Source organism: Pteropus alecto, unplaced genomic scaffold (assembly GCF_000325575.1).
Source record: "Pteropus alecto unplaced genomic scaffold, ASM32557v1 scaffold8, whole genome shotgun sequence".
Lineage (NCBI taxonomy): Eukaryota > Metazoa > Chordata > Mammalia > Chiroptera > Pteropodidae > Pteropus > Pteropus alecto.
Window position 1 is genome coordinate 20229980 of NW_006494609.1, and position 26094 is coordinate 20256073.

Here is a 26094-nt window from a genome sequence, read left to right on the forward strand (position 1 = left end):
AGAACCCCAAGGAGGACAGGGAGCAACGGGACCCCATGGCAAGGAGTGGAGAGCAGAGGGTGTCAGGTCCCACTCAAGCCAAGGAGGGGTGTCCTGACAGGCAGAGGCATCTGAAGATGCAGCCCTGAGCTTCCATTCTCGGCGGGGGGGTGGACGTGTGCAGTAGCTGCACCTTTTACGACAGACGCTCCTAAAAGGCCGCAAACCCTGGGCCACGGTGAGGCTGGACTCGATGCCCTGGGGGATGCATTCCAACTCTGGCCATTTCTGAAAACCGAGGGGTAATCGTGTACATTCTAATAAAACATAGGCTTTAACGGTGCTTGTCACCTGGGTAGCACAGACAAGGCTGCATCCAGTCTCAGCCAGAGCCAGGTGTGTCATACACCGGCCACCGCTCGCGCTGTGAGCCTAGACAGGGGCCTCAGCCTCCTGCGTCCGAACACGGAGAAGGTGGTTATTCGAACTCTGCAGCATTTTTCTAGTAGTTAAAGAAGATGTGGATATATGGGAATATATCTCCAGGAGGGAAGCACTATGGCCGTCCCATCAGACAGGAGAGGAAACTGAGAGGCAGAGGAACAGGAAGGCAGGGGAGCCCCAGCTCAGCGCCGGCTGCCTGGCTCTGGTGTCCACACTCACCTCCACCCTGCTATCGCCTTGCTGGTGCCATCTTTATGTGTGTCTTATTCAAAACAAATACGGCTCAAATACTCACCCAGTAAGACTGACGCTGCTTCTGTCAGACATGAGCCTGGTCCTGGGAAATCGGACAGAGCTCTGGGCTCCATCCAGGGGCCGCTGCAGCCCCGTTCCTGGCTCAGGTCTGCATGGTCCCGTCCGGTAATGGGCGGCTCGGGTGTGGGGCTAGGGAGAGCTTGGACCCAAGAGCCACGCCTGGCACTCTGCCTGGCGGAAGGCAGGGCTTAGGGCTGCGGACACGATTTGGAGAAATGCCTCTCATTTCTTTATGGAGCACCTATAGGTGAGAAAAATATGTTATTTTCTCACCAGATTATCAGGCTACATCAATATCTCAGTAAATTGTAGGAATTCTTATTTGCGCACACACAGAGTTAATAAGAAAGAGACAAGTGAAAAAGATGATAGAAAGTTCTAAGAGTCAACCCAATAAAAAACACAAATAGCCAATAAGTCCATAAAAAGACATACAGCCTTACTATTAATCAAGGGAATGAAAATTTTAAAATTGAGATACAATTGCTCTGATTGGTAAACCATTTTTTAAAAAAACGTAATTGGCAAAAGTGTTGAAAAGCAGGCACAGTCAACCAAAATTGATTGGAGTGAAAGCTGATACCATTTTGGGAGAACCATTTGGCTTTTCTATAATAATTTAAAAGATGCATACTTTTGACCAAGCAAGTATATATTTAGGACTCCACAAATACTCACACATTTGAACAAATATATATAAACATAATAGCAACTTCTCATACAATGATATAACATAAAATACATATTGGATGACAGTTTTAGCAATGTTTGTGAAGTAGCAAAAATTAGAATGTTGGAGAATAGTTAATTGAATCCAAACTATGGAATTTTTTTTGCTGCCACTAACAAGCGTATTATATGGCCACTGACAGAGAAAGAATCTACGTTATATTATGAAGTTAAGAAAAATGCAATGTAAATGAAAATATATACAAGGAAGAAACACGATTTAACATAGATATACATTGATATGTATATATTGATATAAACACTAATTATATATATGTTATATTAAAAGATAGATATATGTTCCTTCAATTAAAGCACATGTAAGTATGTGTTTATATGTTCATATTAAATAATGCCAACGGATGTGACACAGGTTCCCAGGGTGATATCCGTAGGTTGTAAAATGTGGAGGGGCCGGGGGTGTAGTAGAGAAGGGTAGAAAAATTAATGTAAGACTTTTACTCTACGTTTCTCTATTTCATGTTCGCAATCGTGACTTTTTTACCTTAAAAATATTCAAGAAAGCCTACTCGGCTCACCTCTGCGAGCCACGTCCTCATGCGCGCTCATTCGCCGCATGTCGCGTTGGGGCTCTGTCATCGCTCAGAGGCCCCTTGGAGACCTGGAAGGGCGGAAGTCACATGCTCACGAGGCAGCCTTTTCCATCTCTGCCTGCGCCACCTGAAGCTAAGCCCTTTTCCTCCCGCAGAGGCGCGAGGCCCTCTGCCTGTGAGTGCCGCGTGTGGGTGAGTCCACCCTCTGGAGGGGCTCACGGCGGCACAGGGAATCGAAAGCCTTCTAGGAGGTGGACCTGGGAGCACAGCGGAGGATAGGTGACGCGAGCCCCAGACTCAGGACAGCCACCCCAGCTCGACTTTAACTCGGTAAAGTCACGGCTGTCTCAGTTCAGTCTGAACGCCAACCTTTGCTTGGGAAATACCCACCGGAAGCTGGTGCTTTCTGCTTCTGGAGCTCAGCCTGAGAATCCTAACCTGTCCCCCCACCCCCGTCCTGCCTTGGGGCAGATGCGGACCAGCCTGTTTGCAGAGCTCCCTAGTTCCCGCTCATCGGGGCCATTAGCACACCAGGCAGCCAACTTCACGAGTGACAATCGTGCAGCATCTCAGCAAGAGCAGAGCTACTTACCATCCTGCAGGCCGTGACTCTCTCTGCACAATGTGGCTGCCTGAACGACCTTTCCCAAGCAGACAGCTCATCCCGATGCCGGTTCAGGTCTGCTCCTGGTTCTCCATGGCCCGCAGGACAAAACTCAGGTCCCTCAGCCTAGCCTCCCAACATGGCGTCTCTGCTCTCACCTCCATCCTTGCTCCCTGCCCTGCTGCGAAGGTGGCCCAACGTCCAGCTAGGCAGAGCTGCCTGCGGGCTCCGTGACCACTCGGCCCCTAACTCCCCTGTGTCTTCCTGTGCGCTGTACTCTCTGTCTGCAGTGCTCAGCTCCCACCGCAATCCCAGTTTACCCCCTTTCCTGCCTGTTCTTAAATTCAGCTTCAACGTCACCTCTTCTGGAAGCTTTCCCAGGCCCCGGCCTCCCCAAGGTGGGTCGAGGCCCTCCTCTGCGCCCTTGCAGTGCCTCATCATGCCATCTGGTGCCTCTCAGTCTCAACCACAAGACTATGGTCTCCATGAGGATGAAGCCCATCTGCTTTTCTCCCATACAGCCTCGCAATCTCATCTGGCATGTCTTTGTTGAATATTTGGATGGATAGATGGTTTGGTGGATGGTTGGCTGGACAGATGGATGGAAGGATGAATGAATACAAAAAAAGAAAAAGAAATGTGTCTTAAGAAAACATACGTGGAGGTCAGAATCAAGTTACTGGAAACACAAACACCTTTATTATACGAGAGAGCCCAAGTTTGCAGACCATGGAGTAGAGCAAGCCGCAGATGAAAAACTGTCACTAGGCAGAGGGGGTCAGTTAGCATCCTCCCCCTGCACCTGTCCCCTTTATCTTTCCCGGGTTTAATTCTCAAGTTTCCACTTTAACAAAGTCTTGTGCACCAACCTTTCTCAAGACAATTGGATTCTCCAGGGATTTGAAGGTTGCAATCTTGGTTTCCAACTCACATTCTCACCTCTTCAGACCTTGGATTAATGGGATGCGCTGAAACACAGAACCAGCTCTGAAATCACCCCTCCACCATGCCATGCTACCCACAGCCTGTGGTCCTGTGACCACCTCACTCCACGTTCCTGGACTCACTGTAAGTATCTGCCTGCGGCTCCCTCCTGACAAAGGAAAACAACAGAAAACCAAAAAAAACAAAGCTAACAAAGAAATGGCTTCCGTCGGTCACTGTCTTCATGGAGGTCACAGCCCAGACATAAGACAGCAAGCAAGTAGGAAAAGGAAAATGTGGACCAGGAGGCAGAAGAACAGAGCCGCTCACTTCCCAGGGGACGTGCAGCACGAGCTGGATGCCTAGCACGAGGAGCGGGGAAAACATGGTGGGCCGAGGGAAGGGGCTGAGCAGAGACAGCAGAGATGAAGAAACATAAATGAGAGCATGAAATGTACTGGACCACTAGGCGGCTAAATGCGGTCACAGGGTGGGGCAGAGACCGTGAAGTGTCAGAACCAGTCTACAAAGGGGCCACACGGAGACAGGCCTTGGGTGGTCACCTACAGGATGCGGGTGGTAACTTCTGTTTAAAATAACCTGAAAAGAACTTAACGGTGAGCCAATCTGCACATCATTCAGCGCCAGCACTGTGTTACTGACAAATAATGGACACTGTTCTGGGAGGTTCCCAGAATGACAATAGGGGAATCGGTGGCACAAAGACTCAGAGACACACAGGAGAGCGTCTACACTAAACGCCAGGCTGACCTGTACTCCCGGCACAAGCATTCACGACACATTTCAACACGGCAGTCCTTCTGATACACTCCATTTTATAGGTGATGTGGATTGTGGCTCCAGGCAAAAGATGTGACTAAGTGCCCTGAGACCTTCATGCTCTCTTATGTAAATCTAAACAGACCACAAAATAATTTTCACGTTGAGATGAATTTTTCAAGGAGCGTTTCCAGTAAAATGACACAATCTTCACATCTTTGAGCCTGTGACCTTTTGTGTATTTGATTTTCCAGTTCTAAACTTTATTTTAGTGAATTGCTAAATTGCCTCTGTGAAGGGATTTTAAAACCTAAATTCCAAAAGCGTCAACTAAGTTATCTCTAATAGCTCTGTCTTTTATAGTCACAAATACATTTGTTTTTCTTTCTCCTAAATTCAACCCCTTCTGCAATAGAGTCAGCCTACCTCCTCTTCACTGCTGGAGCAAGATGTGATGGTCACACGTAAATGAACACATTTTAAATACCAGACTGACTCCTCTTCTCTGCGCAGAGGGAAAATCCTGGCATTAGATGTGGAAGAACAGGCCTCACATATGTTACCCCAATATTCGAACTCAATAAAAACGAAAGTGCATTTTGTCAAGCACTTTAAAATTCATTAACGGGAGTATATATTCTAGACCATTCAATCCAACCCAGGGTTTACTTAGATTTACCAAAACAACTTTTAAGGATTACTTTGTGTCTAAAGGACTTTGTCACTTACAAAATAACTCTGCTGAAGACCCGTTTGGCCCGTCTTCAGTAACCATGAACAGATGTCTGCCACCACCTCGCAACATATCACCGTGATGAGGCTGGAAGTACAAGCCCCAGGAGCATCCCTGGAGAGGGACCCCCTGAGTCCCAGCTGCCCTTCTGGAAGGGATGGCTCCCAGGGCCAGGCCCCTGAGTGTGATGCTGAAGCCCTCTGCACCCTGGAGCACAGCGGTTTGGCACTTGAACCGACTCTCTAGGTACCTCGTAATTTTTCTGAGCCTCGGTTTCCTTGTCTGCAGAACAGGAATGATAACTAGTAAAGAGAGTTCTGATGAGTAACCGAGGAGGAGAAAGGCGGGAAAGCACAGCACAAACCATAGGACGCTCGCGAGATGCAAATCGCCACGACTGGTCATAAGGACCCGAGGGTTGTCCCGAGACGCATCTTCCGCATCTCGCTTCTTCCGTCTCTTCTCTGGGACAGCTCATCTCCCCCGAAATGCCTCCCTTTGCTGGGATACAGCCTCCCCTGCTGGTCTCTAAATTAGCACATCTCCTTACCACTCCCCCTGAGATTTCCAATTCCTTTAATCCAATGAAAGAAGGAGTTCAAGCCATCATCTTCAAAGAATAAGAATAAAATTTGGGGACCGAAATTATACCCATCGGGATTGCTTCTGTAGAAATACTTTGGAATTCCTTTTCATGCCCTATTAAATAATTAAAATGTTTCTTTTCTGCATTCAATGTTAGTTATTTAAACCCTAGTCCTAAGCTCTATTAGCAATCTTATTAGCACAAAACTTTCTTTGCCAGTTGGATTAGTTTTATAGATTTTTTGCATAGAAGGAATGCACGCAGACAAATACAAGGGCCCGGCTATGGTTAATGCCCTACAATCCTAGGAAATAGGTTAAATTTAAGCTGACACAATTAATCTCACTCTACCTAACAGTTTATTAGCGTAATCAATGCCCTCCATTTGTGCTCGGGGCGGTAAGCACATCAAACTCATTTTTTTGTGGACTTTAGCAGAATTAAGTTGTAGCCTCCCTACTATTCCATCCCAGACTGGAGCCGAGAATGGAAGCTCAGTGCTACTGAGCTGGTATTTCAGTCGGGCATGAGAGCAAAGCTGCCAAATGTTAGGGCAGGAAGAGCACTGGGATCATCATAACAGTCCAAGGTCTAAGCAATAACCTGAGGGTTTCAGCCGCTTCCTGCAGCCTCTCTGCCGAGTCCCCCCGATGCTCGCTGGATGGTACATTGGGCTGGGAGATCCACTGCCCTCCCTGTGTGATACGCCTGGAGGGCGGGGGAGGGGAGAAGCTGCTAGTGAGAGCAGACAGTGAGGGTGAGGCTCAGGAAAGGGGAGAAGGCAACAGAGAGCTCACGAAGCCCGGTCTCAGGAGCCAGGTAGAACAGAGGTCACTTGGCTGCACATGCGCCAGTCCCTGCCACAGGGCAGAACACACCGCCCCCTGCCGGAACGGTCCTGGAAGCTGAGCTGAGCGGGGCCCAGTGCGAGCGGGGTCAGGATGGTCTGGGGGCTACCGCCGTGAGATCCGAGGGTCCAGAACACAGCAGGCCACCGTCGGAGGAACCGGGCCCTGAAAGTGATGACGAAGCGAAATGAGTGACCCGCGGAGAACGCTCGACGCGGAGCTTGAGGAGCCGGAATGTTCCCCTCGAGGCTGCTCTGGGCTGCAGCGCTCCTCACAGAAGGAGGCCCAGGCTCGGTCGTGGCCCCGGCCACCCCGCCTGGCCAACTGCTTGCGCTTCTTTCCGCTGTCGGCAGCGTCTTCCTCAGGGGGCGTCATTGCAAAAAGGGGGGACCCTAAACGTTCTTCACTTCAAGTAACATGGGTTTCCGTGACTCTGCTAAGCACCTGCCGCATTTGTCCCAAAGGCAAGCATTTTCACGGAGGCTGTCTGCGTGGGAGCAGGTGACTTCTGGGGGCGCGAATGGTCCCCCGAACGCAGGGCGAAGACACCGTTGCTGGTATGTGTCTGCCAGATCTAAAGCGAGGTGTGGACCAGTTAGGCCGTTTCTCCTCACACCTTCCAGCGCCCTTTGTCTAGACAGGGCACTGGGGGGACGCGGGAACGGGGCACGGGGTAACGGGAAGGCGAGGGCACACAGAGCACACACGGCCAGGTGCGAGCGGGGTAAGTGCCGGCGCACAGCCCGGGGCTTGAGGACCTCAGCGGACGTGTGCTGAGCGGAGGGAGGGACAGCGGGGGTAGTAGTGGCCTGGGTGTCCTGGGGAGCATGTTTCCACTCGGGAGCCCAGGGGCAGAGTCCACGGTTGGGGCGGGAGGAGCTAAGCATGAGGCAGGAGAATGGGCCGATAGAGCTGGGTCACAGTGGGGGAGCCGAAGGCCAGGCAGAGGAGGACGGGGGCAGGAGCCTGGTGACGGGGTGCGGCAGACACGGGGACACCCAGCCCAGATGCCCTGCCAGTGAAGCCCTCACTGTCCCAGCTCCTAGCAGTGTGGTGGGCCCTTCGGAGCCGCCTCAACCGCAAAGGGCCACCTTGGCAAGGTCCCGTCTTTATTGGTCCGACTCCCACCCTGTGACCGGTCAACGGGAGAGAGAGGGCGGGACAGCTCCGGGGGCCTCCCTCGTCCCAGACCCAAGCCCGCCCTGGGCTCTGCACGGCAGCTGGACGTTTTCCTCTGCCCGCTCCGGCCTCCTCCCCGCCCTGCTAACATCCTCTCAGAGCTGGCGTCCTGGATGGACCAACGTGCCACCGATGTGCAGAAGGAAATGCATGTGGAGGGGTTCCCCGAGCAAGGGCACCTGCAAAGCCCTCCCGTTCACTGCCCCAGGTGCCTCCCCACACCCTGTGAGTGAGCAGCAGCTACACGTCTCATCAGTAAGGAGGGGGATGGCACTGGGGGTGAGCAGTGACCCGCCCATGCTCAGACACCTGGCAGGGGACAGAATGAGGGCCGGTAACTCTAGGGAAAATTCTGGAAGCCCACACATGCGGCCTGGGGACAGCCAGCCAACACAAGCTGGCAGCTCGGCGGGTGCCTGTCCCACCACTCGCCAGAGAAGTCGGGCATGTGGCACGAGGGCGCCACCCTCGACCCTGGACCTGAGTTCTGGTTCTACCCCCGACCAGCTGGGCAACCTCAGGCAGGTTACCGAAGCTTTCTGAGGCTTGGTTTCTCTGCTGATGAAATGGGGTCCAGATCTACTTCACCATTTTCTCAGGATGAATCTGTAAAGACGCAGCGCAGCACAGAGCATGGTGAGACAGGTGTAAGAGGCGCCGGCCTCTCCCCCAGTTCCCAGCCCCCACCCCCACCCCGGCTTGGCTGCCGGGCCTGGCTACACCCGGGGCCCAGGGTCCCTGTCTGCAGCTGGCCAAGGCGGGGCTGTGCCCCGGAGCCCCACCACCTGTCATCTGAGTCTACTGTCCTCTGCGAAGAGCACGCCCTGGTGCTGACCCCATCCGCTCCCAGAGGGAGGAGGGGGGTCTCTAGACAGACCTACATGGCACCCACCGGCCCCCGCCCCACCCCTGCACATTAGGCCACCCCAACCTCCCCCAGCTGCCAGCCCCTCCCAGCCAGACAATAGGCCTTGTCTCTGCAGCTGCCCAGCTGTGTCCCCTCCGCCTTCTTCTCTCCTGGGCCTGGTGACAGGTCACTGGGTAGATCTGTTAAGTCTTATGTTCTGAAAGTTAACACACCTTGAAAAGAAGGTGAGTTCCTCCCCAGAGTGTTGCAGGGCAGGGGGGCTGGATAGGGGTTGGGGGCAGCCTCCCTCCCACCTCCCCTCCCGAGGCCCAGTGCCATGTCCAGAGCTGGACCCACAGTCTCCCCGGAGATGGCCAGGGATGAGCCACCCTGCACCCAGAGCACGTGGGCACCAGGCATGAATATGGGTCCATGCGTCGACTCATCAGAGGAGCTCTGAGACCTCTGTCCCCAGCACCAAGATGGCGTGGAAAGGAAATCAAGAATAAACGAGACGGCCACCTCCTTTCCTAGACCCCTGCACCCCGTTTTCTAGGGCAAAATGAACAATGCTGAAAATACCCCAGCTCCTCTCGTCAGCAAAGCCAGGGCTGGAGAGCCCCCAGAGTTGTCCCGAAGAGTCCCCAGTCACCAGGGGAGAGAACGGGCTCCACTGGGGCCTGGCAGGATGCGGTGGCCGGTCACTGAGCCCTGCACTGGGCCTGGTGTTCTCCACGGCGCTGGACACCTGGGATTCCATTGAATTCTCTGTCCCCCCACAGGCGGGACAGAAAGCCCCATGGCCGGAGGAGAGAACCGAGGATCGAGACGGGGTGGCCCATTCACGGCTGTGCAGCTGGCGACCTGCCCTACGACGTCAGACCCCACACAGCTGTTCTCTGCGCTACATCCCACCTCGATCTGCACGGGGCTCGGCAGCCGCCGAAGGACTTTGTTCAAGGTAATATCCGAATCACCTTTAGCACGTTCCTGCCATGTGCCCATCTGGGGAGCAGAAAGCTGAAACCCAGATGGTTTGGAGACGTGGCAGCATCACACGCATCCAACCTGGCTCGGGCAGGCCGCGCTACGGTGGTGGCTGCTGTGCGTGCTCTGCGTGGGACGCCCTGGGCCTCCCCTGGCCCCTTCCCGCCCGGGCACCTGGCCTGTGCAGCGTGAGGAGTGGAAGGTACAAGCCTGCAGCGTCAGGGGGAAGCCCTTCCCTCCTGCTGGCAGGCGGTCGGTGGTCCACGGTGACATTCACGGAGTTCTCGAGGGCGCCCAGGTCCTTCGCCAAGCACTGCGTCTGTGCATCTCCTTTGCCCCTCGCTAACCCTTCAACGCCGATCTTATTACTCTTTCGCTTTACTGAGGGGGATCTGGAACCGAGACAGCTTAAGGCCGGGGTGAAGGCTGGGGTGAAGGCCAGGGTCAGCTTCCTCAGCGCCTTCAGAGCAGAGCAGGGATTCTGGCCCAGGCAGTGTGGCCCGGGGCGAGGGGTCTCGTCACCAACGTGCGGCTTCGCCATCCCTCCGCTCCTCCCTCCGTCCGCGGCCCTCCCCTCCTCCCCTCTCCTCTCTCTCCCTTCTTCTCCCCTTCCTTCCCTTTTTCTTGCTCCTCGTTCCTCTCATTACAAAAACAATCTACCTCATGTAAGAGCTCACTAGCTGTGCTGCAATTTTTTCCTCAACGACCAGCTATAATCTAAATGGATCTGACTTTAATATAAGTGTGAAAAAATCACAGGCATGAAGCTGTTCGCCGTGGGTTCACTGCGGGTGATGAGTGAACTACGGTTTTACCGTGATGAAATAGTATGCACCGCTAAAAAGTAACCAGCATGCTGTGTCCATGGTGGTTTTCTTGAGTCTATGAATGTCTCGCAGATTTCCTTCTTTAAATTTTGTTTTCCAATTGTTTACAAGTTGCATTAATTTTGTAGTCAGAACAAAGACCTAAAAAATGTTAGTTATGAAGCTTAAGTAGAAACTTGATGGGAGGGGGAGTATGAGCGTGTCTGAGAGATGCAGCAGAGTGTCGCTGGATGAGGTGGCCTCTGGCCATCTACAAAGTGGCCAGGGGACTGAGCTGGAGCTAACACAGTGCGCATGCAGCAAACACTAACCGGACCCCAGGCCGGGACAAGTCTGCAGCCCGAGTGCCATCTCCCAGCCTAAGGGACCACTGAAGAAGGCCCCCCCGAGGCCACTGTACCCAGGGTGGCGGGTCCCCCAACATCACCAGCAACACTGCCTGGGTGAGGGGTCACTGAGTGCATTCTGGAAAGCGCTAACCAAGAATATTCTCGTTATTAGAGTTTGTGGACTAAAACTGTTACTTGTGTAAACTACTTTTCTTGTACAAATGTTCTCATGTCTGCCTTTCAGGAAGGGTCTGTCCCACTTAAGAGCCATCACCCACGAGCATCGCTATGGGAAACAGAGATGGCGTGAATCCAGGAGGGTCCCACGTAAGGCCCCGGAGACCCCCAGCTTTTAGGGTGGGGAAGCTTCATGGCCCTTTTTCATCCCACATCTTCTCCATCCTCAAGCTCAGTCCTGCGTATCTTTCCGTCCTCACTCACTATGAGGGGCCATCACTGCAGGAAGGCTCCTGGACTCTCCAGCCTCAGGTCTCCTTCGGGTGCCCCCACTTCTCTGTGCTGTCCCTTGTCACACTGCACTAGTACATTAGCTTACTGGTCCCCTGCCCACCCGCTGTAGGCCACAGCTTTTCGAAGGTGGGATTCACAGGCGTTTTCCATTCAAACACCCAGCACCAGGCCTGGCCCAAAGCAGGGGCCAAGTAAGTAAACTAGCAAATGAACGAATGGATGAACAAATGCGCTTTTATGCCCTGCGAGATATTTTGGCAGGACGACACTATTACCTAACCCGAGAGCAGAGGCTTATTTTGAAATGTTCAAGAAAGTCCATAGGACGCACTTGAGTTAAATCCGTTAGATTTTCTTTTGCTTCTTCTTCCAAGCCTTCGAGATCCCTAAAGGAGGGGCCTGTCCCTGGTCGCTTTCACATCCTCCTGAGTGTCTTTGGTGTCAACGCATTCTTGTGACATGAATAAATGAACCAAGGCCCCCGTGAATGGCACTTTTCTGGCTCCTTCCTGTGAGAAGCTTGCAGTTCCGAGGGACTTCAAAGTAAAGCATCATAAGAGATGTCACCTTTCAATAAGCTGTGAACAACTTTGGAAAAAAAAGCAGTGATCGAGAGACACGTAAGGACCGCCGAGCATTGATGAGGCATATTGAAATTAGTGCTTGCCTGAAATGAACGTTTTTATTATAAATCTCAAAGCTGTAAATCAACCAGGGCGTGAGCCAGCACTTTGGGTGTGGGAGTCACCTCCCGCAGCGCACAGGACAGAACCCGGAGGTGGCCCACGGATACCTTTGTATCCACATGAAACATGTCCACCACAATATGGCAAAAACCTCATCTGTGAACCGGTTGTCTAACGCCCGCTGAGGCTGTGTGACCTTGGGCAGGTCACTCGACTCCGAGACTCAGTTTCCACATCTGTGAAATTAGGAGAGTGGAAACAGCCTGCCTTGTTGGTTTCTTGGTATTAAATCAGACAACGACTATGAAGCCAACACAGGGCTTGGCACTTAATAATCCGTCAACATATTTAAACATTTCACCTGGTTCGATGTTTTCGCCACAATAACAACGCCTCTAACATCAGAATTAGCCAGGCATTTACCAGATGCTTCACTTATTTCGTACCAAATTTTTTCAACAGTGCCACACGGTAAATATCATGATTTCCATTTTGCAGAAGAGAAAACCGAGGTGCAGAGGGTTTCGCAAGTCACTGAGATTCCACAGCTGGTGGTGGATGAAACTCAGGCGAATCCACTTCCCTGTGTTCACACAACGAGTGGCAGAATCGAGATGTGGAACGGGGTTTAGCGGATGCGAAAGCAGAGACCATGCCCATCAGTTCAGAACTGGCTGTTCCGCCGGAAAAAAAAAAAAAAAAAAAGACAATAATTGTAATAAAATGATCGGTAATTGTAGCTTGTAATGTGATTATCCAAGAGCAATCAATGAAGTAGAATACAAACATAAATAAGCCTTTAGGAAGCTCCCAGCCTAGCATAGAGGGCGGGGTGTGGGAATGAGCAGCTCCAAGGCAGAGAACACAAGGAACGTGTTGGGCACACACGGGCGTTCGCGAGGGGATGTGGGCTTGGATCGGCGTGACCGGAGTCGGCCCAGGGAACCGGGCCTGGAGGGATGGGTAGGGTTTCAAATGAGGTGACAGGAAGGACAACGGGTGAAAAGACTCAAGAGGACAAGGGCCGTGAAGCCTGGTGGATGTCCCACCCTGCACGGGGAGATGCTGGAGGAATAGGATGGAGTCTAGGACAAACGCCCTTGAAAGGCCAGCTAAGCTGCCTGGACCTCAGGTTGAAGGTGACGGGGATCCCCTGAGACCAGAAACTCGGTTGGGTGTGGGTGGGGCTTGCTGGGGGCGGCAGAGACCAGGGAGCCGTGAGAGGCACGCGAGGCCTTCTCGAGCTAAGCCTCCTGCTGTGCGGACACCCAGGGGAAGAGGAGCCCAAGGCCTTGTTGAAAGTCAGGAGCAGCAAGAAGAGACAACATGATCTGTCTGCTGATTATACTGAGCCTTTGACGTGCCCCTCGCCACATCTGGAGTGGGCTCCATGCCGCGGTGTCTCTGTGCAGGTGAGACGTCCGGATCTCTTCTGGCAGACTGGATCTGCTGCTCCGCGAGCTGGTGAGTGACCTGCAGCATGCGCAGCGGCAGCAGCGGGATGAGGCTGGGCCTAGTGACGCAGGGTCCTGTGGGCTGCAGGGTGCGCGCGGCCCGGCCGGAAATCTCCCTGCGGGGACTCGTTAGGTGGTGGTCACGCAGGTGTTGGGGCGTGGACACAGCTGTGCTTCCGCACGCCCGTCTGATCGCCCACACAGCGTGCCACCCGGTGTCCCTTCACTCAGTCGTGGCAGTTCACTTGTCACCCACTCATTCCCGCCGACACGGCCGAGCTCACTCTCCCCTCCAGCCCCGCGGCCCCGCCAGTGCCTCGCTCGCCTTATCCACGAACCCACACTCACCCAGCGGGCTCTGGAGTGGACCCCAGCTGGGTCGCTTCGTGCATGCCACTCAGGTGGCACTTGAATTGTGCTTGGGTTCCTCGTCTGTAGAATGAGATGGCTCTCGGACTAGACTCTCAGCTGCCGTGAGTGAGAACGAGGTAACGTGTAAAGCTCAAGCTAGGCCCTCAGTAAACGCCCCTCCGCTCAAGGTCCATGTACCCCCCAGCTGTAGGGGAGAGAGGGATGAAACTCAGGGCCTGCCCATAACAAGGGCTCGGGCTGGTGGGAAAGTCAACTGTGAAGCTAAGTCACCCCGGAGATGCACAGAGAGAGAGCTCTCATGGGGACGAGGCTAGGCAGAGGAGGTGGGGCAAGCAGATGGCAGGGAGAAGTGAGCTGCATGATCACCGGGAAGTGATCTGAAGCCGGGGGACCAGCGTGGGGGTGGGAATCAGAACACAGCTCTGGCCCTGGACGAGGTCCGACCGAGAAAAGATTGCAGAAGAGAACAGCGGAGCCCCAGTAATGACACCTGAAGAGACGCTGGGTCAGTCGGCTATTGCTGTGTAACAAACACAGCCAAGCTCGGTGTCCCTTAAAACAGCAGTTATTTGTCATGGCCACAGTTCAGCCGGAAGTTCTGCTGATCTGGGCTGGGCGGATGCTGGCCGGGCTCGCTCATGCTTCAGTGCTCAGCCGACATCCTGGCTGGGGTCTGGTTGACCCAGAGCTGGCACTATGGTTGTGCTTTGGGGGAGATGCTTCTGTGTGTTTGTGTGAATTAAAAGAGCTAAAAGAAATGTTGGGATGAGGACATCCAGTTGACTAGCAGGTTATAATCAGAAATAATACACACAAAGGATATAGCATTGGATCAGGTACGTAATAAAGTCTTAATAAATCAGAGCCACCACCATCGGCAGTAGTACCCCCATCAGGAGGTGTTTATGGTGGGTCACCCCAGAATATTGCATGAAGGGAGAGAACGAGGAAGCGCAGGAACTATTATGGCCTGGATGGCCGGGAGGAGGGTGCGGCCAGAGTCAGCAGAAGTGGCTACTCGAGGTCAAGGCGCATAAAGCAGCAAAGCCAGCGGCATGGTACACTGCAGTCGGAACCACACTCACGCAGGACCTCGAGGGCTATGGACACCAGCCCCCAGATGCCACAGCATCAGCCCGCATAGCCCGGTGCCACCCCGAGTGGCTTGGAGGTGGCTGTGCTGGATCCTGTGAGATCTTTGGATGGGCAGTGCCATAAGACCCAGTAGCAGGCCATGTAGCCTGAAGGGGCCCATTTTCCTAGGCGGCCACAGTGTCAGGTGAACAGTGACAACAAGTGCTTCATGGACACCTGTGACCTTCTCCAAGGAAGTTTGGAGCCACTGAGAGAAAAAAACTCTGAGCTTCTTGCACTCAAAGAGATGGCGTCTCAGACAGCCATGGCGCATTGGCATATAAATGCAAAGGTCCCTAAGCTGTGCTCACAGGTCAGTGACATCTGCTGCATAGGTACACTGGCACGCAACGGTGAGTATTTTAGAGAGAGGTGGTGTTGCATATTATGTCTAATATTCTGAGAATGTTTTTTATGGTCAGACAGTCCTTCTGTCTGCCTATGTGTCAGAGACAGGCATTTTTCCAAGGCTCAGGCTTATTTTATCTATAATTTCTCTAAGCATCTTAATTTCATTTGTAAAATGGGAACAATATTCCTTAACTCATAGGGTTGTCGTGAGAACCAAGTGGAATAGGAGATTGGAAAGTGATGATTATTGTTCGTGTGGACTTATCACAGAGCCACATTTTCGTCCTTATTGCTGTTATTAATATCATTATTATTAATTCATAATCTTTCTCTAGCTGCAGTTTTCCTTTGAAAGATGGTTTTGATGGCTCTCATAATAGAGAACACAATAATATTCCAGTAATTACAAGGTGCTTTGAGATCCTCTGGCAAATTCATCCCGTTAGTAATTGGAACCCGAGCAGATTTACATGGCTGAGAGTATTAAAGCACATTAAATTTCATAATGCTTCTTCCAGTGTTACTTAACATTCTCACACCTAATCATAAAGCATTACGACTTCTGGCCATTAGAAGCGGTCTTCTAGAACATCCAGAAAATGTTCATCTTCATAGGTGAATTTCTGTTATAAAGAGAAACATTATCTAATGAACAGCAATCCACTGTTTCCTGTCCCGTCCAGGCCAAAGGGAGGTTCGCCAAGGCATTGTCACCCTCTGCCACTCCTCCCACGTGTAGCTGCAAGCTCCCCTCAGGCCCCTGGGGGTCCATAAGCTGCTCTAAGGTCCCGTAGAGTGAGCGGGTGGAGAGACAGTGGACGAGAGGGGAGAGCCCTTCGAGTCAGGCTCCCCACGCAGGCCCCTGACCTCGGACAGTGACAGCTCCACGCTCATGTCTTAGAATCTCAGATTTCTTTGCTTTCCACTGCTATGGTCCAGGTAATTCCGAGGCGATGAAGGAGACACAATTCTTGCCTCCAAGAGAGCAAGAGTAAGGAAAGGAGGCAGAGAGGCCTCCTCAAGTGCCAAGGAGCTGCCTAGTTTGTGGGAGCCTGTAGATGAGACCCCTAGAAATGGGAAAATGAATACCTCTGGTTCTGGCTACTCAGTGCAGGAGCTGGAAGCTCCCAGAGAGAGGTTAAGGCCTGTTATTCCGTGGCTGGCAGACGGCCCTGGTTGTAAATGGGTTGGCATGTGAAGTCTGGCACGAATCTTATCGTTATGGTTTTGTGGTCCCATGGGGGCCGAGCTCCTCCCAGCACTCACCCTGTTCCCAGCCTTGCTCCGGGAGGCCTGCTCCTCAGGGAACCCTGACAGTCCATTTAAAAACCTGCAGGGCAGTTCCCGTCTTGGCCACTTAGACATGGTAAGCAGTAAGCAGCACGTGTTTTTTAAAGAAACCGTGAGCTTCTCTTTCAAAATACCCACATCTCATTGGCCAGCGAGTTCTGAGTCTGAACTGAGATCATTATTTCCTGGGTTAGTGGTTTCACTCGCCTCTCTGACTGCCGGCTCCCTACTCTATAAGGTGATGCTAGGGCCACGCAGGAGGCAGGACTGTGATGCGGATTCGGTGGGATATGACATGGAGAAAGACTGTGATGTAGAAGGTTCTGGAAAACATGAGTTCTCTTGTGTCACCTTCCCTGTTCGGGATGACAGGCTGAAATTTCTCACAGACACTCCAAATTCTCACTTTCTCCCACCGAAGAGGCAATCGGATATTGATTCCAATGCAATCCTACCTTGAAAAGATTCTTCTTGATTCAAAAACGTTTATCCCAGCCCTACACTTGACCCTGTGGTTTACCCACACCATTTCCTTATTGCAAAAGAGATTTCAGGTCACCGTGATCTGCCCGTTCCTTTTCTAGCCTTAATGCCAGGAATTTTTCCCCTCCACATGATCCAGCCACCTGAAGCTGCTTAATTTCTTCTGGGCACACACTACTCCCTGCTGGCAGCAGGTGCTGCCCCACCCCCATCCCACTATGCCCTCCTCAGTTCACCTCTCACTCTTCTGATGTCCCCCCTGGCTGGGTGATGGGTTGGTATAGCCTGTACCTAACTCTGGGATTCGCAGAGAAAAACAGACTGCTTTAGTTTCTGCCTCTCTCATGGCACCCGTTTTCTTGAAAATGCACACGTGTTTTATCCAATGTCTCTCATCTCCCAGAACTTAGGGATACACGCGGTACCTAGCAGACATTCAATAAATATTCTCCTGTGGATAAATTAATGAAAACCGACACTTACTGACAAGTGTCTTATTGAGATTCCAATTGCAACACTGATTTTTTGTCTTTAAAGTTCCCTGCCTTACTGCCATGTAGTCTATCATATTGTTCTTAATTTCTTTACATTATGGATCAATAATTGCTGAAAATAGGAGACACGTATCTTCTAGTACCCTAGAGAAAAACAATAGAGTTAGGAATACAACACTAATACGACAAGCAAATTTTGGGGGGAAAAACGGGAAACAGAAAGAGAGCAAGGTAAATTGAAATTAAGAGCATTGCTGCGCGTAACAATACCAATAATCACAATAAATGTGAATGGGTCAAATCGCCCTATGAAAAGATAGAGATTTTCCTGACTGATTTTTTTAAAAGAAAAATTTAAGAAAAATCTAGTTATGTTATGTTTATGAGCCATGGCCCTCAAACGAGATGACAGGGAAAGCCTGAAAACAGACAGATGGAGAAAGAGAAACTAGCAAATGCTTAAATAAAAGAGGTGAAGAAAAATATATATCAGACGACATAATAATCCAAGTCAAAAATATTAAATAGGACAAAATGGGATTTCAATATTATTAAATATTATACTCTATCAAGGAGAATATTCACACATTTAGTAACAAAACTCCAACTATATAAAACAAAACCTGTTGGTGATGCAAAGAAAAACTAATGAATCCACGATCATAATAGAAGATTTTAACACATCCCTCTCAGATCAAATGTCACGTCAAGTAAACAAAAAATAAGTATAAATATAGAAAAATTGAACACACCATTAACATGCAGTGCCAGAAAGAAAATACAAGTCTTTTTAAACTCCTCTAACTCAGAACGACAAACTTAAAGATGGAGGATGTGTCAAATAGGACAGTAAATATCTTCAAAACAGCAGAAAATAGGAAGAAAAGTACCTAGCCAAAGTATTTTTAAATTAGAATAGGGAAAAAACACAACTAAAATGTTCTCACATGTAATTTTTAAAAATCTCTCTACATTTCCCTTCAGAAGTGAAGTGACATTAAAACAAACGAACAAACAAAAAAAAAAACATAGAAAGACAAAAGAAAAACTGTGCAATGAATCCTAAGAGATATGGCCAAAGAGATATATTCAGAATAAAAACTTCTAGCCATAACTGCATTTATTATAGAGTAAAGACCTAAAAAAAGGTGAATTGAGATTTTTACTTAAAATGCTAAAAATATAATAAAATTATGTAAATAAATTGCAAGAAAAATAATGAATCAATTTAAAAGCAGAAATGTCCCACATAAGAAATAAACAAAAATGAGAGTATAATAAAAAACACCCAAACTGAGTTATTTGAAAATACCAATAAAATAGCTAATGGCTTATTGAGACATCCACAATGAAGAAAAAAAAAAAAGATTAAAAACAAGCAACATCAGAAATAAAAAGTTTTATAGAATTATGGAATCAGAGAACAATTTTAAAATGAGATTGTATGCTAATTTATTTTAATAAATTTGCAAAGTTTAATGCAATAGATAATTACCAAGAAAAACGTAAATTGCAAAATTAACTTAGGAACTGAAAAAAATAATCAGAAGATTATTTAGAAGATTATTTCTAAAAGTAGTAAAAAACAATCTCTCAAACAGAGCTTGTCCTTCATCAAAATTAAAATGTTTTGTTCTTTGGAAGACTGTTGAGGAAACAAAAAGATAATTAATGGACTAAGGGAAAATATCCTTAGCACTCATATCTGATAAATGGCTAGTATCCAGAATATACAAAGAATTTTACCAGTATTAAGAAGACGAACAACACAGGAAAACAACAAAGCAAAAGATTTAAAGAAATATTCAAAAAGACATACAGATGACCTATGATAAACATATGCAAAGCATTCAATATCATTAGTCATCAAGGAAATTGCAAGTTAAGACCACAATGGTATATTCCTACATACCTAACAAATGTCTAAAGTTCAAAAGACTGACAATATCAATTATTGGCAAGAATATGGAACAACTGGAATTCGCATGCATTGCCGATGGAAATGCAAAGTGTGGAAAACTTTGAAAAACAGTTTGGCATTTTTATATAAAATAAAGCATTCACCTACCATATGACCTGGCAATCCTATTCCTGGGTACTTTCCCAAAAGAAATGAAAACACATGTGCACAGCAAAACCTCAGTACCAATATTTACAGCAGCTTTATTCATAAGAACCCGAAACTGATGACAATCCAAACGTCTATCAATAGGTAAACGGGTAAACAAATTGTGATATATTCATGCAGTAGAATAATATTCAGCAGTGAAAAGAAACAAACTACTGATATAAGCAACGACATCACGGAATTTCAAGACTAGCATGCTGAGTGAAAAAAAGCAGACCCGAAATAGTATATCTTTTATTATTTCATTATTTAAAATTTTAAAAGAATGTACAGCTAAGCTATAATGTGTGAATGCAGAGCAGTGGATGAGAATGGGAAGGTGTTGGGAAGTTAACGGCAGACGGGGGTGAGAAAGGCTTTCTGGAGTAAAGGGAAGCTTTATTTTCGTTTTCATCTTGACTGTATGAGTATGTATTTCAAGACTCAGTGAACTTAACACATGTATATAAATTAAACCTCGATAAAGTTGATAAAAAAAATCACCTGACCCAATGATCCGTGGGTAAATAGTTCTATCTTCAAAGAAGAAGTAACTCCTGTGCTTTTCTAACTATGCCAGAACAGAGAAGTTGAAAGAATCTTAACTCATTATAGGCAAACATAGAACGCTGCATCAAAATCAGATACAGAAAGTAACTACATAGAGAATCATACAGCTATAGACTGATCTCACTTATGAATCTATATGTGAATACTTAATACAATACATGCCTGTAGAAGGTTTACTTGTGTAATAAAAATGATAATATTAAATTAACAGTAAAACAATGGAGAAGTCAAAAAATGGTTCAGAGATGATCACTACCCACTGAATAAACAAAGTTAGATTACTGTCTACCTCATACATATAACAAATAAGTGAGGGATTAGGACACTATGTGTGTGGGAATAAACTATAAAGCATTAGTAGAAAATAAACCATGTTTTTACAAGACTGGAATGGGGTGAAGCTTCTAAAATAAGACCTCAAAACTGGAAGTTTTGGCACATATAACTATGTTAAAATGATAAATTATTTAAAATAAAACTCAGCATGTATAGAATTAAAGGACAAATTTAAGAGTAAAAGGAACAGACAATACAAATAATAAATTATCAATATCCATATTATATAAAAAGCTTCTGCAAATCAATAAGAAAAGTATTAACTTCCATTCAGAAAAGCTGTACTAATTAACATTCCCACCAAGCTTGTAAGCGAGTGTCCATCTGACCACATGCTTTCAAACATCCCTAATGTGGGCAAAACAAACCAGACAAAACCCACAGCTAATTATAACTTTTGTTTTTATGTCCTTAAGTACTATTAAATTGATTACATTTTTCACACTTACGGACACTTGCGGGTCTTCTATTATGAACTGCCCCTTCTGATTATACCCCATGTCCATTTTTCTGTTGGTAGAGCTTAACTTCTTTCTATAGCGTAATAGCAATTAAAAAAAAAAAAAAGCATTCATAATGTGGCATCCATCAAGAGAAAGTATAAATGAAGTGTGCTGCGTCCATATAGAATATTAGGTAGTTGGTAAAAATAATGAGGTACCATTGACCCTTGAACAACTCAGGGTTATGGGCACTGACCACCCTCCGCGAAGTTGACAATCCGCGTATAACTGCGGTGGGCCCTCCGCATGCGCAGATGCCCAACTACGGATCGAGAATGGTAGATGTTCACGTGGAGAGATTCGTAAGATAAAAAGATAATTAAAGGATGACCCAGGTTACACCAAAAAAGTATCCATTTTTATTTAAACATATATGTGCAAAAAAATGGAAAATATGCAAAAGATGAGTTGTAAGAACGTACATTTATTAAGGACATATTACGTGCCAAGTAGGTTTTTAAATGCTTTATGACGTATCTAATGCCCCGCGGATCCTGTGAAGTAGGCAGTGGAGTGCTCCCCCCTCCCCCTCTAAGGCAGCTAAGGCAGCTAAGGCTTCAGGTTAAGGGGGACCATGGAGCAGACACGCGGAGGGGCTGAGCCTCATGAGAGCAGCAGTCCGTGCTGGGTGGAACCCGCTCTCGCTCCGGGACAGCAGAAGGATCCGCTCATGTCAAGTTACTTGAATTTTTAGAATGGGAATATACTCGTGAAATGGTCATTTCTTAAAGAATACATCAAAATTTAAAAGAAGGGGGGGCACCTGGTGGGCTGGCGAGGCTCGAGCATTCCAGAGGCCTGAGGAGAGGTGTCACATGACACTGGAGAGGAGCAGAGACAGGTGAGAGGGGCCGGGGAAAGAGGAGACCCCGATGGATATAAAAACCATCTTAAAATGCACAGAAGGCTGCGGTTGGAGGAGCTCTTGGTAATCCCAGATGACCGGCTGATTCAGGGCCACTGGGTGAAAAGTCAGGCAGCAGATGTCAGTGTGACATGGCGCTGACCAGGCTCGGTTTGGACCTGCCAAAAATGGAAATGAGTGTCCCTGAAGGTAATGTGAGCTTCTGCAAAGTGCTCGGCCCAGAGCTGCCTAGAGGTTTGAGGTATCGAAGCTGGTTTCAGGAGGAATGACCCCTGAGATCCCTTCCAAGCCCAGCCCTCCGCAGCCACGCGGGAAAATGTTCTCCAACTTCTGATTTATTCACATTCAGGAGTAGTGGGTCGTTGCAGTGACTCAATGCTAATATTCTAAACTAGAAAGTACTGGCAATGGCCAACTCCAATTTAGTAAAACCAAACTCTACTTACATGCGTCTCACATGTGGAAAGGTAAATAAACACCTGCGCTGGAAACAAAAATGTAGAGATACCAATATTTAATTGGTTTTGGTGGGTGTTATGCATGACATCACACCTTGAGTGAAAACACTTTTAATTGAGAATGAATTGGCAGAAATGTAAAAGGCCATTACGACTGAATTGAATTCCTTCAACGAAGGTTCACAAATGAATTTTGTGGAGCCTATTTTAGTCAAGTCCTCTCTCTCCCCATCAGATTTTTCTCTGTGATTCTATGATGCTCCCACCCACTTGTTCACATATTTCCTCTTCTAAATTCTTCCCAAATGCCTCTGGGTAGAGGCAAGTGTGTCCTACATCCTGACCGTGGAATCCTTGAGGGAGGGAATCCTATTCAGCTCTGCATGCATCCAGTTCTTCACTCATAGTAGGTGCTTAATAAGTGTGTATTAGAACTTCCATTTTTAATACAATTAATAGGGAGACAGAAAGAGAACCAGAAATAAGTTGCGAGCCAGAGTGAACCAGACTGAGTGTTATGTCAATACCTAATTTACAATGAGCCCACACAGTCCCTCAAAGGCATAAGCTGATTCCATCAGCTCAAACTGGAAATTCAAAGCAGGCAAGTAAAACTGGAAACAAACTTCAGCCTAACCAGTTATTTGCTGAAGCACCAGATTCGCGTAAACAGTGCCTCCATCTGCAAGTCTCTCAGCGGATCCAATGAGAAACCATGACATTCTTTATTTGGGCGTGGAGTACATATAAGGGTCTGTGCTTTGGTAACAAAGTCCTTCCTTCTAATCCAGGTTCTGTCCCTTATTACTTGTGTAACCTCAGAAAAATCACGTGATTGTTCATACTTCGAGGTTCTCGTCTGTTAACAAAAAGTAGTTGACGATAAATATCCCCTGTACCTCAAAAAGAAAGTCTTTTAAACAATGGCCCCCAAGGAACTGGAGATATATATAAATATGGCCCCAACCTCTACCACACAATCCTTTCATACACAAAAATTGAGACCAATTATAGATTGAAACATACCTGAAAGCGAAAATTACAGAGCATATAGAAGAAAACATAGGAAATTATCTCTGGCTTTGGGGTAGGCAATGATTTCTTAACATATAAAAAGCATGATAAGAAAAACAAATTGAAGATTTGGACTTCAACATAAACACCAAAAAAAGAAATCAAGAACTTGGATTTCAACATAATCAAACTTCTATTCATCGAAAGACACCATCGAGCAAATAAATAGCCAAGCGATGGGCTGGGAGAACGTAACTAACAGTATGTATATCTGCAATATGTATATCTGACAAAGGATCGGTACCCAGAATATATGAAGAAATCCTACAGCTCGATAATAAAAAATGGGCAAAAGACATGAACATGCCTTTGACAAAAGAAGATGTAAAAATGGCCAATAGACACAAGAAAAAGTGTTTGACGTCACTAATCATCACAGAAGTACAAGTAAAAACCACTAGGTTTCTGATGAGGATGTGGAACAAACAGAACATTCATCCACCGTTGACGGAAGTGTGAAATGGTATGCGATTTTGGAAAACTGCCTGGTACTTTCTTATTAATTATTCATATACTACCTGTCTTAGTCAGCTCAGGCTGCTGCAACAAAGTACCACAGTCTGGATGGCTTAAGCCACAAACGTGTATTTCTCACAGGTCTGGAGTCTGCGAAGTCCAAGTTGTAGGGACCGGCAGATCCAAGGATGGATGAGAGCTCCCTTCCTGGCTGTTTTTGCAGACGGTCGTTTCTTACTGAATCCAGGGCAGAGAGAAAGCATCTCTCCCATGTCTCTTTTTCACAAGGCAGTACTTGATGATGACGATGCTACCCTCATGACCTAATTACCTTCCAAAGGCCCTGTCTGCTGTGCTCCCCCTAACCTGTGGTTTCACTTTCTATGGTTTCAGTTACCCACAGTCAAGCATGGCTCAAAAATATTAAATGGAAAATTACAGATACTTTGAGAGAGAAAGAGAGACCATATTCACATAACTTTAATTACAGTATATTGTTATTGATGTTCTATTTTATTTGTTGTTGTTAACCTCTAACTGTGCCTAACTTATAAATTAAAGTTTATCATAGGTGCGTATGTATAGGGAAAGCATAGTATATATAGGGTCTGGTACTCTCCATGGTTTCAAGCATAAACTAGGGGTCCTGGAACCTTTCCCCCTGGATAAGGGAGGAGAACTGTACCATCACATTGGGGATAAGGGCCTCAACATAAGAATTCTGAGGAGACACAAACATTCGATTCATAGCACTATCCAATAGCTAAGTAAGTACCACCCCTAGGTCTTTGTCCAAAAGAAAATTACAAAATGACATATATTCATCTTTGTTCAAAATAAGCAAAATCTGTAATCAACCAGTTTGGGAAGGTCTATAAATAGGAAAAAGAAAAACAGATAAGCAAATCACGCTATAGGCATATCATGGATTATGACTCGGCAATAAGGACAAATAAATGAACCTGTGACACACAAGATGATGAATCCCAAAATCGTTATGCCGAGTGAAGGGATCCAGACACACAAGAACACACACTGCGCAATTCCGCTTATAGGAAATTCTCTGACAGACAAAGATAACCAATGGTGAAAGAAATCAAAACCGTGGCTGCTGGGCTTGCTGGATCCGATGGTAGTTCTGTTCTATTCCTTTTTAATTTTTCGAGGAACCCGCATACGGTTCCGCATGGCGGCTGCACCCCCTTCATCCCCGTCACAGTAGTGGGGCTCTCTCTTCCCCACGTCCTCACCAGCACTGGTTACCCTTGTCTTTTCGGTGGCGGCCATTCTAACAGGTACGAGGAAGGAAACATCGAACTGTGGTTCTGATTGGCATTTCCCTAATGATAATTGATGTCGAGTATCTTTTCATGCACCTGTCAGCCATTTGCCTGTCTTCTTTTGAGAACCATCTACTCAGGGTTTTCGCTCATTTTGGAAACAGGTTATTCCTTTCAAAGAAAGCGAAATCTGTACCCCAGGGTGATCTCTGCACCCCTATGTTCACTGTAGCATTATTTCTAAATTAACGTTTAGGAAACAACCTAAATGTTAACATATGGATGGATTCAAAATGTGGTATGTATAAATTATAAATGGAAATAATAAAAAAATACTATTAAGCCTTTAAAACTAAGGAGATCCTGTCATTTGGGATGAACTTGGAAGACATGCTCAGTAAAATAAGTCAGACACAGAAAGACAAAGACTGCATGATCTCACTTACATGAGAATCTAAAAGAGTCAAACTTTTAGAAGCAGAGAGTAGAATGGTGGTTGTTAGGGGCTGGGCAAAGAGAAATGGGAGGTGTTGGTCAAGAGGTACAAAGTTATGCAGGATGAACCAATTCTGGAAATCCAATGTACAGTATGGTGACTATAGTTAACAATACCATACGGTTTACTCAGAATGTATTGAGAGGTGAAACTTCAAGTGTTCTCGACACACACACACACACACACACACACACACACACACACCAAAAAAAAAGATAACTATAGTAAGTGATAGATATGCTAATTAGCTTTATATGGTAATTATTTGACAACGTATACCTATATCAAAACATCATGTTGTACACCTTAAATATATACAAATTTATTTACCAGTTATACTTCAATAAAGCTGAACAAAATTAAAATGGATAGTGCTGGGAGAGTGGAGGTTGGCAGAATTTACCTGGGAAGGTGCGTAAGGGAGCTTTCTGGGGCAATAAGAATAGTCAATAACTTGACAATGGTGTGGGTTACACAGGTGTGTCAATTTATCAAAACTCACGGAACTTCATGATTAAGATTTGTGAATTTTACTGTATATAATTTTAC